At 39.6% G+C, this 17,757-nt stretch overlaps 1 protein-coding gene across 7 annotated transcripts in view; it reads right to left on the reverse strand.

Annotated features, from left to right (window-relative positions):
• Positions 1-16,364, reverse strand: part of B3GALT1 (beta-1,3-galactosyltransferase 1) — a 600,252-nt gene extending 583,888 nt beyond the window's left edge. For all 7 annotated transcript variants that reach the window (XM_060302311.1, XM_060302308.1, XM_060302309.1 and 4 more), the window contains exon 1: positions 16,045-16,364. The gene's annotated coding sequence lies outside the window, so the exon portion shown is untranslated. The remainder of the gene's footprint in view (positions 1-16,044) is intronic.
• Positions 16,365-17,757: the final 1,393 nt, after the last annotated feature.

Here is a 17,757-nt window from a genome sequence, read left to right on the forward strand (position 1 = left end):
TCTCCCTGTTGTCAATTCTACACATGGTAGCCAGAAAACCCATCACACTACCTTCCCAATCAAAACCCTGCAATCCTTGACATTTGAAACATACTCTGTGATCTTTGCTGCAAGCCTACAAAGGGACTGTTGGCAGGCCCTGGCTAGCTCTCCATCCTCACCTCCTGTCCTATTCCTCACTCATTCCTTGCAGTAGTGCTGGGTTGCTTGAGGTGTCTCTAACACACCTGGTTCAATCCCCCTGCAGCGCCTCTGCCCGAAGAATTCTTCCCCAGGTAGCGTCAAATGGCATGGTCCTTCCTTAATTCTCTGCTCAAATATCACATCTTCTGAGAAATTGTTAACTACCCTACCGAAAGCACACCACCCACTCTTCCATCAGACTTTATGTCCTCTGCCTTGTTTTTATTCGCAGCACTCACACTACCTGACATGCTATCTTGTTATATTATCTGTTTTTTGCCTCTTTCCCCCTCCTCTACTCTCACCCCTCCCCCTTTCCTACTGCCTATTAACTCGTTCTCTTTCTTTTACAAATTATTTTTATTATTTCACCCTTTATTATCAATGAATTGGGCTCTTGGAATTATAATGTGATTTGATAGGCATAAGAGAATATGGATACTAAGTATTTTCTAAATCACTGGATGACAGATTACAAAACAGCCTAAAACTTTTATGAGGTAGGTCAACGTAGCTATGGAGTCCTACTAGAACAAATAATCATGGGTACCACGTACACTAATTCTGCCACACAAAAAAAGTGGTTCATGAATATGAAGTAATACCAAAGAAGTGGGTATACAATTTTAAGGTACATAAACTCTACATTTCCATCCTTCCAACGTTCATGTATTATCTATTTCTTCATTTGCAGAAATTCTGGAATTCTGCTGTTAATTTGAGATTTTACAGTACATTAGCTTTGAGCTAGCATAGCATGTATAAAAGGTAACCAAAAAGAAAGCAACGCAAATGTGAGAAAAAGAAAAACCAAGTAATAGGGATTAATGCCAGATCTAACCCTTCTGCTCCGGAGCATCTAGCATCAAATACAGACCAAGGTACATTTAATAGTTTTCTTCAACCATAATCTATGAGAAGTCAGTTTCTTGAAATACAATATTAATATATTTAATGAAAAAAATCTCAGGGTTGTGATTTATGGCCCCTTGGATGTTAAGTCAGATCCTGCTGGGTAAATTACTTTTGCAACTGGTAAAGTTATAGATAGAAATAGGACAATGAATATGACTTTAAAACAGCTAGGAGACAAGGCTTCAGGTGTTTAAGTCCCCAGTTCAAACAGGAGTTAATCATTGAGTTTCTGTATACTGAAATCATTGCTTTAGATATTTTTAGTTATTTTTTAGGATTTTATATAGATGAAAAAGATCAGCCATCATAAATATTTGTCAAGCCACTGATGGCATAATATAGTTCTCACATCCTTTCTGAGCTACAAGGGGAAATTAAGTATAGGATGCCGTTTTCCCATCACCAACTAAAAAAGAGAAATAAACTCTATCAACTTAAAATGAGCCTTTAAAACAATCTGACAGAAATGTACTCAACTCTCAAGTCCCATCCCCATCTCACAAAAAAAGCTTTGATTAGAAGCCAAATATCTTGATTTAATTTTTAAACTGACTACATGGAGGGAATCTTATTGCAGGGTCTTTCAAATTTGATTTTAAAATCTCACTTACTGCATTTCCCAACTTTAAACTGAAATTTGAAGTAATAAAACAGCATAGTAAATATATGACAGAGGATATGAATAATATAGACAGAAATTATAGCCAATGTCTGAGGAAGATGGGATTATTTTTCCAATTAGTAGACTACCCTCGGCCTGTTCCTTTCTAGTAATAAATATAGATATAAACATATACGTATGCACAGATGCATTGTATGTACATGTATAGATGTATGTATATTTGAAATTTCACCTCCTTTATTGAGTTTGTTCGGCAGAGGGGGAAAAGCTGAAAATTCACTATACACCAAAAGCCAATATACAAAAGCAGTTCCTTTTTTGTTTGAGGTTTCAGAGTTAGATTCTTGACTCCATCAAAAACCCATTTTTGAGTCTTGGAAATGTTACTTAATCAATATCTTGTTCTTAGTTTCAGCATCCATAAAATAAAATGATTAATGACAACTGCCTCCTAAGGTTTTGCTAAGTATTAAATTATATAATTCCTATAAAAGGGTAAGCAATTCTATATCTAACACATAGTAACACTCTAAAAATTATATACTGTTATTATTACTATTACTATTATTCTCAATAAAAAGCTTAATGAGATAGTAACTAGTGTCCCATTTACTAAAATGATATTTTAACTCCATTTTCAAATTTTGTTATACCATCACTACTCCTAATCATGGGATGAACATTTAACTGTGAATGCAATTTTAAATGGATATGTTTGTAGAGCTTGAGAATTTGTTGAAGTTGTTGAAGGTCTTTTTAATGGAGATACCCACAATTTTTTAACTATCAACTGGTGGGGCAGTGGGGGGCCTTTGGAATAGCTAAGAGTAAAATCTCTGAGTTTAACTAGGAAAAGATAAAGGAAGGGATGATCTTGGCAGTGATATCCCTAAAGGGTATAGTGAAAGGAGAAAGAGGAATTTTAGTGCTCCATAAGCAAACACAGAGGATTCTTTAAAATCTGCCCCAGTCTCAGATGACAGTCCTGGCAGACCAGTGATAGGGCATGTCCGAAGCAAGCTCTTTAGACAGCTACGCTACTGCCTTCCACTGCAACTTCAAAATGATCCCGTCTACTCACTGGTTCACTGTCTCAGAAATTAACATCTTTACAATGGAGTATTCAAAATCAGTTCACTTGACAGGAAAGATAAGTAGATAGAACTGTAAAATATAGTGCTTCAAACTTGAAATGACACTCTTCTCATTGCCATCTCTTTGAAATTAGCTGTGAGCTTAATACGTTGAAGATAATGTGATAATCAACTGAGCAAAGGTAACAAGATAGGTTATGATATAAAACGCATTTCAATAAAGAGAGATAATGCCACTGCGTTCATTTCCCAAAGAGTTAGTGTGGGAAAAACGCATACTTCACATTGTTCTTTCCTACTTCAAGTTAACAAATTAACTCATATGTAAAAAGGGTGTTTTTCTCATTATATTTTAGTTATTTGCTTTTTCATAAAGATATATAACTATCATGGGCAATCTTATCTAGTGTCCACCTATTTCATGGGGTAAGTATATTGATAGTATGATATATGTGCTATGCTATTAACTGTCTCTTAGTATATTTTAATGAAATTTGTAGAATTTAATAAAAAATTAGGAGACAGTCTGATTTGGCTTAGAGTAAAACAGAGAAAGATCGGCATGGTAAGAGCTTAGTGAGCACAGGAGAGGATGGTAGGAGGTTACGTCTAAAAAGAAAGTAAGAGGCAAGTTCAGGACTGTTTGTCCTTCCAAAGAGAAAAAATTTCTGTCATGAGGACTGAGAGTGAAAGGAAGTTGAGTGATTAAGATGTCTTTTGATACATAGAAGGGGGTGAGAGAGCACTTTTGAAGGCAACAGGCATTGCATTGCAAACCCTAGGACTACAAACACTCATCTCTACAAAAAAGAGAAGATGAAAAATCTCCCATCACTGAATAGTAGAAAAGAATCATCCAAAGCCGTAACTTATATTCAGTACAAAATAGTAAAAACAAAAGGGAAAATCTAGTGCTTTTTCAGTTTTCAATTTAAAATGTCGTAAAACATTCTAGATAAACGTTGTCTAGAAAAATGAGACAAAAAGATAAGAAAGCGATTACCTCTTTTCCCACCATTTTACAACACATTTGTAATTTCAGTGTTCCTCGGTGTATGTTTTATCTAGCTATAGTTGAACTTGTATATAATTCTGCACACTGTTTCCTCCAAGAAACATTATAGCGTATGTGTTTTTATTTTATTATAATCCTATTTACTTTTAATGGTTGCATATTATCCTCAAATATATGTGCCTAAGTGTATTATTGGCCATTTGAGTTGCTTCTGAGTTTATTTCACAAAATATATCCATCAACATCTTCAAACATAGGACCTTTTCCATATTTTGTACTATTTTCTTAAGATAGATTCCCAGAAGTTAATAGTAATAGACAAGACAGCATGAATATTTTCATAGTCCCCCCTCACAGGCTGCCAACTTGTTTTTCAAAAGGGCTGTGTCAATCTTACTTGCAACGAATGGTTTCTGAAAGCACTGGATTCACTGCATCCTTGGCAACAGAGGGCATGATTATTTTTAATATTATCATTTAGTAGATGAATAACAAGTCCTCCTATTGCTCATATAACTGATTTAGTCTAGTAGACCAAAGGACAGGAAAGGAGAATATCTGAAATTAAGGAACAATTTGACAAAATCTGCCCATTCTAGTGACTATTATTGTGGTCAAGATGGTTAAGCAGATGCTGGAAGCTCACTGAGCAAGCTAAGTTCACAATAAATTGCATAAACACAAAGCATGCTGATCGATAAGTGTAAACCTGGGCAGGGGTCTCTAGAGTAATGTCAGGAATCCTAGTTTTTGGTCCAGCTCAATTCAGCACTATTAATCATGCAACTAAAGACAAGGAAAGCAAGGTAATCAAATGTGAAAATAAAAAAGACCCATACATTCTCAAAGTAAACAAGCACACATACATTTTAATCCAAAGAGTCCACTTCTAGGTCTTAAAGACTTGCACGCATGAAATAATGTGTACAAGATTATTCATGACAGTATTGGTTGTGTTGGCCAAAAGATTAGAAAAACACAATCGCTTATCAGGAGGAGACTATCTAATAATAAATAAATTATGGTACTTTCAACAAATGTAATACCACGAAGCTTAAAAATGAATGAGGAAACTATTAACTTTGACAGTCCTTCCAACACTGCTGAGTTTAAAAAGCAGGAAGCAAAACATATATACATACACACACACACACACACACACACACACACACAGAATGTTAGCATCTGTATAAAAATCGCGGGAAAAAAGAAAAACTTGAAAAGTTTACTGTTTGTTTGCATGTGCTAGGCTATCTCTGAAAAGATACCAAGAAACTAGTAAGAATGGTTACCTAGGGCTTTCCTGGTGGCACAGTGGTTGAGAGTCTGCCTGCCGATGCGGGGGACACGGGTTCGTGCCCCGGTCCGGGAAGATCCCACATGCCGCGGAGCATTTGGGCCCGTGAGCCATGGCCGCTGGGCCTGCGCATCTGGAGCCTGTGCTCCGCAACGGGAGAGGCCACAACAGTGAGACGCCCGCGTACCGCAAAAAAAAAAAAAAAAAAGTATATTCATTAATTTAACAAAATAACAACAAAATGATCCTTTCCTGTGCCTTGGAATGGTACTAGCTGTCAGACTGCACATCCCCACAAGCTACAAGGAGGCAGTGGTTATTGGAGGGAACAACGATCAACCAATTTTCTTTTTCTTCTGTTTTTCTCCAATAATTGCATTATTTGTTCAAGTATAATTCACAAGATCATCAAAATCATCCCATACAGATCTCAGCCAATACACCAGAGTAAACTGCTACGGAAAAATGCATTACAATAGTAACGCATTATTCTTTTAGGAAAATTCCACCCATTCTTATATCCAGACCCCTTTGTTCTTCTTTGGAAATTGTAGTTTCTGAGCTGTAGGTATGAGCAAGAGGAAAATAATATTCAAAATATTCAGCTATATTTTCTTTCTGATTTATATGAGGCGGCATGGTTTCCTGCTTTATTATAATCAAATTTTATAGTATCTTTAATTTTATTTAATAAATAGCTGGACCAGACTATAGTTTATCTTAAGATATAATAGCTTATACTGTCTCAATTTAAGCACGAGCCTATGGGAATGACCAGGGTAAATGATGAGATACACACATATCAATACATGTAATTATTTTTATTCTTTTTGAACTTCCTTCGCGAGAAAGAATTCTTCATTTGAACCATAAAATGCGAATACGTTTTAAATCCTATTACATTGAGATTAAAGAGTTAAAAAGCAAAGTCCAAGATGGCTCCTGAAAAGTTATCCAAGTAGGAAACCAGCCAAATTTCACTTGATATATAGTAACTATCTTCATGTGGAAAAGGGAATATTGTACAATTAGCTCCTTTCCTTACAAAATTAAGTATATCAGTCCAATGTTCTGCTTCCAATATAGTTGTCTAGAAGCTCAAAGCCACTATCATTTCTCCAATGATTCTTTTGCTTTTATGTTTTAGTATTGATTTTTGTATGATTATTGAAGTAGTGCCTGTTCCTGCCAAAAAATACTTTTATAGGCTTAAACATAAAATCCCCATAACCTTACTGCCCCCCCAAACAAACGTTAATATTTTATTTAAGCCATTTTGTGAATGTGAATGCAAGCTTCTCCTTCATATTAAATTTTGTATTCTTTTTCCACTATGATTTAATCAGCATTTTCCAATGTTATTACCAAGCTTCCAAAGTCATGCTTTAATGATACAAACCATAATTTCATTATTCCCATATTGCTGGCCAAATAGATTATCTTTACTACCAAACTACTACAAATGCCATTTTAATGAAACTATGTGTTATTTCTGACTAATTACATGGAATTAATTTCTAGAAGTGGAATTACTGAAACAAAGGCAATACTTTTAAGACTTTTGATACACACAGTGGATGTCTGTTGTTTTTACCTGTCCAGCATCCATTTTCCCTCCTCAGTAACAGTCCCTTGATTTTCCTTGGAATGTGGCCTTGATAGGACCAGAAATCAAGGTGCCCAGTGATCCACTGACCAAAGCCTAGGCATGAAACTTGAGCTAGGTCAGTAATACTTCTCATTCTAGGAATCTGGGCCTGCAGGAAATTGACACATAGAAAAGGGCTGATACTGATTCATCCCAGTGATGGTACCTGGCAAAGATTTTATCAGTTTCTCCCATGATCTCTGTAGCTATTCTATTTCCTCTCCTTGCCTTTTTTTTTTTTTTTTTTTTTTTTTTTTGGTACGCGGGCCTCTCACTGTTGTGGCCTCTCCCGTTGCGAGCACAGGCTCCGGACGCGCAGGCTCAGCGGCCATGGCTCACGGGCCCAGCCGCTCTGCGGCATGTGGGATCTTCCCGGACCGGGGCACGAACCCATGTCCCCTGCATCAGCAGGCGGACTCTCAACCACTGAGCCACCAGGGAAGCCCCTCTCCTTGTCTTTTGATTCTGTAAGCTACAAACTACCTTTCTTCTGTTGTGGATCTTATTCTTTGAGTTAGTCAAAATTAATACCTGTAGCATTCAACAAAGGAATTCTGTAAACACCAATGAAAAGCCTTGCCAGAAGTTCAGGGGAATCTGCAGTTTGCCCCATCTTCACCATCTCCATCACCTTTTGTAAATGAATCAACCTTTACTGACAGTCTTAACTACTTTGATAAGCGAAAAAGGGCTATCGTTTAATTTTTTCCTTTACATTTTATCATTAAGTTAAAATTTTAGCTGCTTATTGGCCTTATATATTTCCAGCTTTCATAGATTATCAGTTTATTTCTTAGCCCATTTTTCTATTGGTATACTTGGAAATTTTTTGGTAGCCAATGACAATGCCTATTGTCTCCAATTATGTTCAAGGCACTAGGGATAAAATGATGATCAGTTTCTCTCTTTAAGAGGTTTTCAATCTAGTGAAGAGGACTGATATAAGCTGTGAATCACAATATTTTGGGATAAGTTCTCTAATAGGAGAAAACGCTGAAAGGTTTTTGTAAGAGTAATATTAAACTGTTATTCACAATTTGTATTGAAAATATTTTATTGATTTACTTATGGGATTTTTGACTTAAGACTGTTAAAGTTTATGAGGTCAAACCTTTATATTTTCCTTTTATATTTGTGTTTATGAAGTCTCTATTTTCTTCTAACTTGATTTAGAGTTTCTTTATAGTAACTCTTCATATCATCTGACATTTATTTTTGAAATGTAATGTGAGATAGGGAGTGTCCCTTTTTTGCAAATAATTACTCAATTTTCCCAGCACAATATATTGAACATTTTTTGTTTTCACACAGGTTTGTGATTACTGCATATCATGCTTTATTTTCCATATTTCAGAGTTCGTGTCTGAGGTTTTTTAAATTTCTTCTTCATGTTTGTCTGCATGTTAATATACTGTATTAATTACCACCATTTTTAATATCTTTAGTTGATAGTACAACTCTGTCTCAATGCTTTTTTTATTTAAACATTCTCTTGCTATCATAGCTTATTTGCTATTCCATATGAACTTCAGAATCTCTAAATTTTGCAACAATCTCTTTGGATTTTTATTTGGATTATCTATATATATGATGTATGTATATACATACATAAACATTCAGTATTTCTATTTTGAAAAAGTCTCTACTTTTTCACATTTATTGTCAATATCCATTAGTAAAAGTTTGCGTTTTATATCCTCTGAGTTTGAGTTACTTTAAAAAAAAGTCAGGAGAAACTTCAGGCAGCTCTGAAATAACTCCTTATAACACTTAAAGTATAAAATATCTATCTATCTATTTATCTATCTGCCTATCTATCGAGAGACAGACAGACAAAGGGACAGAGAGACAGAAAGAGAGGGAGAAGGAACCAATAAAGATGGAGAAAAAAATGACTACTTTAGCTGCCTTCAAGAAATTTCAGGATTGGCCTACTTTTGTTTGTTTGTTTGTTTTTGCGGTACGCGGGCCTCTCACTATTGTGGCCCCTCCCATCGCGGAGCACAGGTTCGGGACGCGCAGGCTCAGCGGCCATGGCTCACGGGCCCAGCCGCTCCGCGGCATGTGGGATCTTCCCAGAGCGGGGCACGAACCCGTGTCCCCTGCATTGGCAGGCGGACTCCCAACCACTGCGCCACCAGGGAAGCCCCTGGCCTACTTTTTATTTTAGTCAGCATGGTTAGAAACTAAAGATTATCTCTTATTTATTTGAATAAAGGGAATTAGGCCAACATAATCACTAAAATAACTTTATCAGTATAATTCATTATTTTTTAGTTTTTGCTTATCAAATATAGCCACTCTCCTGTCTCTAACTGGATGGCTGTGTTCACTCAGAGAAATCAATATGTATTACTCACATTCAATTCATCCAACCCCTCAAAAATGGGAATTCAAGTAATCAGTAATGCTGCTTTCATTTAATAGACATAGAAACTAAAGTAATGATGGACTGTGGTGGGAACTCACCAGCAACGGAAGGAGTCTAACTATTAGTTCATGTGCCCTATTCATGCAGCCACAGTGCGTGTGTGCACATTTACTGCAGTTTTTCTTGTCTAATAGCATTTAAATTTATAACCAATTGTATACAACCAAAGTATACCTCTGGCAATTGTCTTTGATTGAGTGCTAGGGCCCTGGGGAAGTCACCCACAAATTTTGTTGTTCAGTGAGGAATTGATTCAGCCCTGATGTCACCTATATATGTCATGAAAACATTTCATAGTCAAAGACCAAAAAAATGCTAACTGCAGAAACTCAGAAGGAAGTGCAGTATATCAGCTATAAACCATCTCTTCAGTTGCAAATTTGCGTCTTAGGACAACGAAGTGTCTCTTCAAACCATTGTCTGATAGAATCTAGCAATAGGTTTGTTTGTTTTCTTTTTCTTTTTCCTTTCCTTGAGTAATAAGAGAGCTCCTAGTTCTTTACAATCCTCTCCTTATCCCCACATGTCCCCTCACTCTGCTGTATTTTGTTTTTGTTTTATGCTAACTTAAAGCAGTAGCTTTTAAGGTTTTCTTAACCATTTTCCCTTGCTATGAAACGTTGAAGAACAAAAAAATTTGGAAACAATTGGTATATCCTGGAGTCCCTGAATTCACCTATTGATCACTTTGAAGCCCGTAGACCTCTGGAAGTAAGAAATCCCTTTTTTAGAGATACTAGTAAATATTTTAAAGGGATATTATAGACAAAATGACTGAATTAAACACAAATATTTTACATGCAAACACACCTCTAGCCCTATAAATCTTAGACGACATCTCTGAATGCCTCTCAATTTATCATTTTCTTGATCCCAACATAATATTAATGTGATGTATTATTATTTCAGGTATTAAAATATTTAGATGCACAAATTGGTGGATGTTGTCATTTCTTCTTATACCTCCATTTTACAAAATGTAGGGCTGTATAATGGGCAATTGGTATGGAGTTAACTTATACAAATAGTAGTTGACAAACAATGTTTCTAGACCCGGTTCTACTTTCAATTGACTTTGGGTATTATTAACTTCCTGGAGTGAAGTTCTTCCTCATACACAGGAGAGGTTAGACTAATGACCTGGGTTTTTCCCAGGTCCAAATATCTGATTTCTGCTTAGCTTTCATCTAACTATTTAATAATCAGCCGAAGCTGACTTTGTGTGCCAGGTATGGTAACTGTTGGTTGGTTTACTTGCTTTTTTAAAAATACTGTTTTCCTAAAGTTTTATATTTTGGGCAGAAAGGAGAAAACCCAGGGCAAAAAAAGGTAAAGGCTTAAGTGGGTGGTATACGCATGTCTGAATCTAGATAAATATTGAAACAGCATTATCAGAAGACTTTTCCTCATCTCCTAAAACTGGACTGTAGAGCAGCAATCTTGAAGATTTTTCTTGAATGATGGAAATCCATTCAGAAATTACTATTAGCATTGTGTGCCCTGCACTAATACCTTGTCATAACAGAACTGGTAAGTTGGCATTAATTCATTATGTGATCTGGCTTCTTGGGAGTACAACTTCAGTTTTCCTCTAATATGAAAATACTGTTCACAAACCAACTTTTTGAAAGCCAAGCTAGGTTCCATTCTTTACACGAAGGTAAAACACACACACACACACACACACACACACACACACACACACACACACACACACACATCCCTATTTTGGGACTTAAGCTAAAGACCCTAAAGAAAATAACAAAATGGAAAGCACAGAAAGTGAAACTGGAATCATAATTGCACACTGTTTTACGCCCAAGAGAACAGAATCTGGGAAAATACTGCAAGGTTTTATCTGTAATTGGACAGGATAGCCAAATCAATTCTGAATTAAGGACAAACTTATTTTGAAATTTTTGAAGTGTTTTGGCATTTCTTATTAGACGATCAGATGCTGAGTCTTTTTTTTTTTTTGATGAATAAAATTTAGGAAAACGTTATGACCCAGCAATCCCACTACTGGGCATATATCCTGAGAAAACCAAAATTCAAAAAGAGTCATGTACCAAAATGTTCATTGCAGCTCTATTCACAATAGCCCGGAGATGGAACCAACCTAAGTGCCCATCATCGGATGAATGGATAAAGAAGATGTGGCACGTATATACAATGGAATATTACCCAGCCATAAAAAGAAACGAAATTGAGCTATTTGTAATGAGGTGGATAGACCTAGAGTCTGTCATACAGAGTGAAGTAAGTCAGAAAGAAAAAGACAAATACCGTATGCTAACACATATATATGGAATTTAAGAAGAAAAAAAATGTCATGAAGAACCTAGGGGTAAGACAGGAATAAAGACACAGACTTACTGGAGAACGGACTTGAGGATATGGGGAGGGGGAAGGGTGAGCTGTGACAGGGCGAGAGAGAGTCATGGACATATACACACTAACAAACGTAAGGTAGATAGCTAGTGGGAAGCAGCCGCGTGGCACAGGGATATCGGCTTGGTGCTTTGTGACCGCCTGGAGGGGTGGGATAGGGAGGGTGGGAGGGAGGGAGACGCAAGAGGGAAGAGATATGGGAACATATGTATGTGTATAACTGATTCATTTTGTTATAAAGCAGAAACTAACACACCATTGTAAAGCAATTATACCCCAATAAAGATGTTAAAAAAAAAGGAAAACCTTAACATCAAACTCCAGGGTTTTTGATCGACTTTCACAGAGTTACATGAATACGTCACTCTCAATATGGAAGAAGTAGAATGTTTCGCATTAGAATTACGCTTTTGGGTCCTCTATTACCACTTCAATTCACTCATCCCCTTTAAATGAGGTTATGTAGATTTGACCTTGGATAGTCATAAATGCCTTTTAAGATGTTGCTAGTTTGAATGCAATATGTTAAAGATAATGTTTCCCACTCTAGTTCCTCTGAAAAATATTATTACTTGATTTTAAAGAATTTCTAAAGGGCAGATGTCCTGTCATTTTATTGCTTAATCATCTTTGAATCCCTCTCTTACCTTTAACCTTCATCATATGCACTGCTGTTTTTGGATACATAGCTTCAGAAGTAACATGTATGAGATATTTATCGTGATTACTTTCCAGTTCTTAGATTAATTTGAGTATATTTGTGTGGGTGTGTGGGTAGATGTGTATTAACTGGAGAGAAAATGAGATGGAAAGAGACTGAGCCATGGGATACAGGGTAGGTTGGCAGGAGATAAATCTTCTATATAAGTTACCTACTTATTTTGTTTATGATCTATTTTACCTCAAGAAAATATAAGCCTTATGAGGGCAAGGGTCTTTGATTTATTCTCTGATATGGTCAAAGCAACTAGAACAGTGTTCTGCACACAGTTGGAACACAGTTCAACTTGTTAAATTTTACTTGAATAAACCAGTACCATAATTAATTAGTAACAGATTACCTAAGAGGATGAGAATTTTGCCTTATGAAGTATACTGATCATTTAGGATGGGTTGGTGAACTTGTTTCAAATGCAGGAGTGGTTATATTCTTCCTGAGAAGCTTTCGTGTGTGTGTGTGTGTGTGTGTGTGTGTGTGTGTGTGTGTGTGTGTGTGTGTGTGTGTGTGTGTGTGTGTGTGTGTGTGTGTGTGTGTGTGTGTGTGTGTGTGTGTGTGTGTGTGTGTGTGTCCGAGAGAAAATGAGACAGGGACAGAGACTTCAAGAAAATGCAAATGAATTTCTGATTTACTGAACTGGTTGAGGATTTTAATTCTCTGAAACATGTTAGTTTTCAAAAACCAAAACGATCTCATCATTAATTAAATAAATACAAATTATTATTAAATAAAATAAAATAAACTTCACTGTCTTAATGTAGAAACTCTAGTCATGACTCTTTGACAAAACAAATATGTTTTATTTAATGAGATCATGGTATTTATTGCATTGCTATTCACAGTAAATGGGATCTTTTTATAAAAGTTATGCAGTATTAAAATTAAAATCCAGTATAGGTCAAAAAGTGAATTTAGTAGCCTAGAGTCTTGACAAGTTGACATTTACTTGAGTTACTAAAATCCATCTAGAAAATATGGCAGTCTGAGCTCATGGATTGCCCTGCAGCAAAACAAGTCAAAACTGAAGTGGATCTGCAGAACTGGCAGAACTTGAATTGCTTGTATAAGCTAAGTGGCTAGCACTATTACAGCCCCTAAGCCTGAGCACTCCCCCTCCCACCCAACCCTGCGACGTTTCTGCTCTCTGTCACACACACACACTGCTGCTTTATCCTAACATTTCTGCTCATTGACACATTTCTCCGCACTTTACTATATTTTGGTCCGGTGGCTTTGAAAATGTATTTAATTATCTGAAAAATAATCCCAAAGTAAAAGTCCCCCTCCAGAAAAAAAACCTCAAAACACCTGAAAATGAATACAAAAGCTCTGTTTAAAAACTTGTGACTTACCCCAATATATAATGCAGTGGATTTACAAGATATTACTTGTTAGCAATGTGAAAAGCACATTCTTAGCCAAGTAGTTGAAAATTTCCTTAAAAATTCCACTTTGATTACTGGATGTTATTGGTAACTTGGTTTTAATTTAAGCTTATTTTAAAAGTATTGATTAGTAATGCATAATATAACGTAAGCCTATTTCTCCCGTATCCGCTAATAGGGGAAAACAATTTTATCAGCTCATAGCACTGCATAAATGAAACACAAAACGAAAATCAACTGCCTAATGTGTTTAATCATCTTAATAAAGTCCTAAAAGTTACAACTAAATATTGCAACATTACAATAATCACCTGGCAACAGGTAAATTGTGTATTGAAATGTAACAACCACAAGCCATACTCTTTAATGATATCAGAAAACTATCCTTTTAAACAAGATGCGATGACTACTATAGGGAAAATACTTGCTACCAATTTCGTACTACCCCAAATGCAATGTATGTGTTCAACTAAAATGGTATGAAAAATTCCATTTACAGTTCATGAAATGATAAAATGTGCAACCATTCTCGGACATAAAACTAACATCACTCCTAGTTCATCAGTAAGTTACTCATCTGCTTCAGAATTATTTTATATTACTAAATTGGGGGTAAATACTACCTTTACAATTAAAAAAAAAGCTTACAAAAAATGCTGACATTTTGGACAGCTCCCTCCTGGTTTTTCTACAGTATTTCTATTAGGTGTCTTACTTTCATTTTTTTCAGCTTTGCCAAATCAGAAATGAGTCCAGCCAAAGTCGTTTCTGCCGCTTGGGTTTGGGTTTTGTTTGTTGTGTTGCGTTGCGTTTGGGGGCCAAAGATTCCTCCAGTGAAAGGGATTAAAGATCTACGTAACTGGGAAAGTGCTGTTCTCAGCTCAAGAGCCGGCTCCCAGTATTGAGCCAATTTTTAACATTTTTCCAAAGATTCTAGCTGGTAAGAAGGGAGCTGCCCTCTCCAGTCCCATTCCCCGCTGCAATTCCAGCGCCTCTGTAAAGGACCACAGCCTCTCCATCTGTGCCAGGGCAGGGGCAGTTTGTTACTGCCGAGGTATTTCAAGAACTTTCCAAGCAAAGACTCCTAGGAGACAAAGGGCCACATACAAAGCAATCGACAAGAATAAGTTTGTGCGTCCTGAAGAAGGGTGGAGAAACCACTGCACTGAGCTACGGAGACTCGGACTTAGCCCGGCGGCACCATCCATTTGCAGCAGCGCAAAAATCCGCCTTCTGCGGAAAGGTTTGCAGCGCGGGTGGAACTCCCAGTGGCTTTACAAAATAAACTAATTAAATATAAAATAAAAACAGTGTAGGTACTGGAAGAAGCTGGGTACTAAACCTGGGTACTAAACCTTAGCGGTTAACGTGCTCTTGGTCTGACTGCCCAGACCCCAGTGGGCCGGAACTTTCTCGGAGGGCGGGGCCACCCGGCAGAACGCAGCCGCCGCTGGCGCGCCCGGCCGAGTCCCGACCCCGAAGGTACCGGCCAAGGTAGCCCGATGAGGCAGGGGCTACATCTGAACGTGCACTCGAGCCCCGCCCCGTTTCAGCCGCCAAGTCTCTGACACCCGTGCCCCACGCTGGCGTGGGCCAGGAACAACCTCCATCAGCCCCTCAAAGCGGGACTCTCTCCATCCCCAAATCTGCGTTCCCGAAAAGTGTAGGGAGCTTCCTACGTGGGACGTCAGACACACAAAAAAGCCGCCACTCTCCAAGCCTAGTTCCATTCCCCAAGCCTAGTTCCACTCCCCGCCCTCTGTCCTCCTTTTCTCCAGCGAGGCGGACCAACCGTTACTTTCCTCTCCCATACCCTCCCCTCCAAAGTCCCCGGCGCAAAGTGGGACTTTGGGGAGCCTCGATGAATGCGCCCGTCCCCTGGCGCGCTGTATCCACAGCTCCCTCTTTTCATTAAGGCAATAAAGTTCAATTTTCCCGGCTCTTAACGAGCCACGGAGGACTTTCACGTGCGTTGCGTGCGCTCTCCCTCCCGCTGAGCCAAGTGCATCCTATTCACTCCATCCCAGCCTGGATCCCTGAAGGACGTCGGTTCACGCAAGAGGGGACCCACCACGCTCCCCGCAAAGTGTCCCAAACCGCGCACCCACACACGCAGATGCACACACAATGCCATCCCCGCGCTATCAAAGTCTGTCAGCGCGGAGGGGAGAACGCACAAGCAGGAGTGGCACTGGAGCGAGCAGCAGCCTAACCGTGCGTCCGGACTCTCTGTCCGGGTGCCAAACACCCTTGTCTGAATGCCCGGGCACAATAAGCCTCGTAACTACTAAGGATAACCCCGGTGGTCCCCGAGCCGGTGCGCGTACCGCCGGGCCGGACCTTACCCGTGGGGCGCGTGGTCTCCCGCCGCTCGGCTGGCCCTCGGGCCACAGGGACGCTGCAGCCTGGGTCGCGCAGATGCTGCTGCTCCGCTGCCGCTGCCCCATCCCCGGCGCCAGCATCACTTCTCCGCCGCCTCCACCTCCTCGTGCTCCGTTCTCTCGGCCGCCCCTCCACGGCGTCCGCCTGCAGGACCGGCAGCGCCGGCGGCGCGGCAGGGTGGGCAGCCGCGGAGGCAGCGGCGCCCGCTCGAGCTCGCCCAGCTGCACCGTCTTGAGCGGCCGCGGCGGCAGCCGAAGAACCCGAGCCCGGCTGCGCTTCCCCGGCGAAGGCTCTGGCCTCGGCGACTGACAACCCCCGGCAGCCAATCGCTGCCTCGCCCTGCGAGGCGGGGGGAGACCAATCAGCGGAAGGCCCAAGGTTTTCCTCCGCCTTTGCTCAGCAAGCTCGTTTCCGGGAGAAGCGGCGAGGCTGCTGGCGTTTGGGATGGGGGGAGGTGGGGGAGGGCTTCGCGGTGGGGGACTCCTGGCTCCGGAGCCTTAGGTGTGGCCGGACGGCCGGGCCCACCGAGGTGGGCCTGGGGCGTTTTGTGACGGTTCGGAGCTTGGCAGAAAAGGGCCCCCCGGGGTGACTCTGTCCCCAGAGCCTCGGGGCTCAGCGTCTTGGCATTCCTGTGTAGCGGTCGTGGGACCTTAGTACGAACGGCATTGCAGGAGAGCGTATCCCTGGAGGTGGTGGCCGCCTGGAAGGCATCACGCGAACAGCCACTAGACAGCGCCCCCGTCCTTCTCCCTTTGGCAGCTTTGGCATTTGAGAAGAGTGGTACTTCTCAGCCTCCGAACCACTCCATCTCCTAGCAATCAGCCCAGAAGTGTGCCCGAGCTATGAAAGAGGCACCTGGAGAAATGTTCTCAGAGCTGTAGGTGGAGGGACCTTCCAGACCTTCCTTCCAAATAAACTTCCCCACCTTCACCCCGTCTCAACAAAACAAAACAAAACACAACAAAACACCTCAAGTAGCAATAAGAAAGTTTAAACAGGCAACCTGGCTGGTTTGTCTTTTTTTTCCCTTTGGAGAATCACTTCTGAATGATAAAATAGGTTTTTGTTTGGTTTTCGTGTGTGTGTGTGTGTGTGCTTGACACAAACACCAGAGAAGTTATGTTATTTAACAAGGAAAGAAAAAGCGAAAATGGCAAACTCTTTCCCCTCATCATTCGCTCCCCAAAACTTGTGATGATCTTTCCTTGTGCAGCATTTTAAGTCCCTTCAGTGCAAATACGTTTGAAAGGTCTAGAATTCTAATAAGTCTGTAATCCATCTTGCAGTAAAAAAAAAAAAGTAAATTCTACGTGAAGAATTTAACTTGTGGGTCATTCTTCAAGCAACCTTCTCTATCTTACAACTTTGTTGTGAAGGTCAAAAATTAAGGGTATAAATTAGCTACATAGTTGTCTGACAAATAGTTGGAATTCGGTATGTGTTAGCTGTGCTGCCGCTTCTATTTCTCATTATATTTAAGTAATCTTTTTATTTTTGCAGTAATCACCCCTTCCTTCATTTACCTTCCTTCCAAGATAATTCCCTGTGACAACCAAAATAAACCCTGCCGAAATTTTATGAGCACTCTAAGGAAAATTTAAGTGCACAGTAGACCTGTGTTGTTGCCATCTTCTAGTACTATAGGAAATGTATGCATATCAGTACCATTCTTCCCA

This window comes from Globicephala melas, chromosome 7 (assembly GCF_963455315.2).
Source record: "Globicephala melas chromosome 7, mGloMel1.2, whole genome shotgun sequence".
Classification (NCBI taxonomy): domain Eukaryota; kingdom Metazoa; phylum Chordata; class Mammalia; order Artiodactyla; family Delphinidae; genus Globicephala; species Globicephala melas.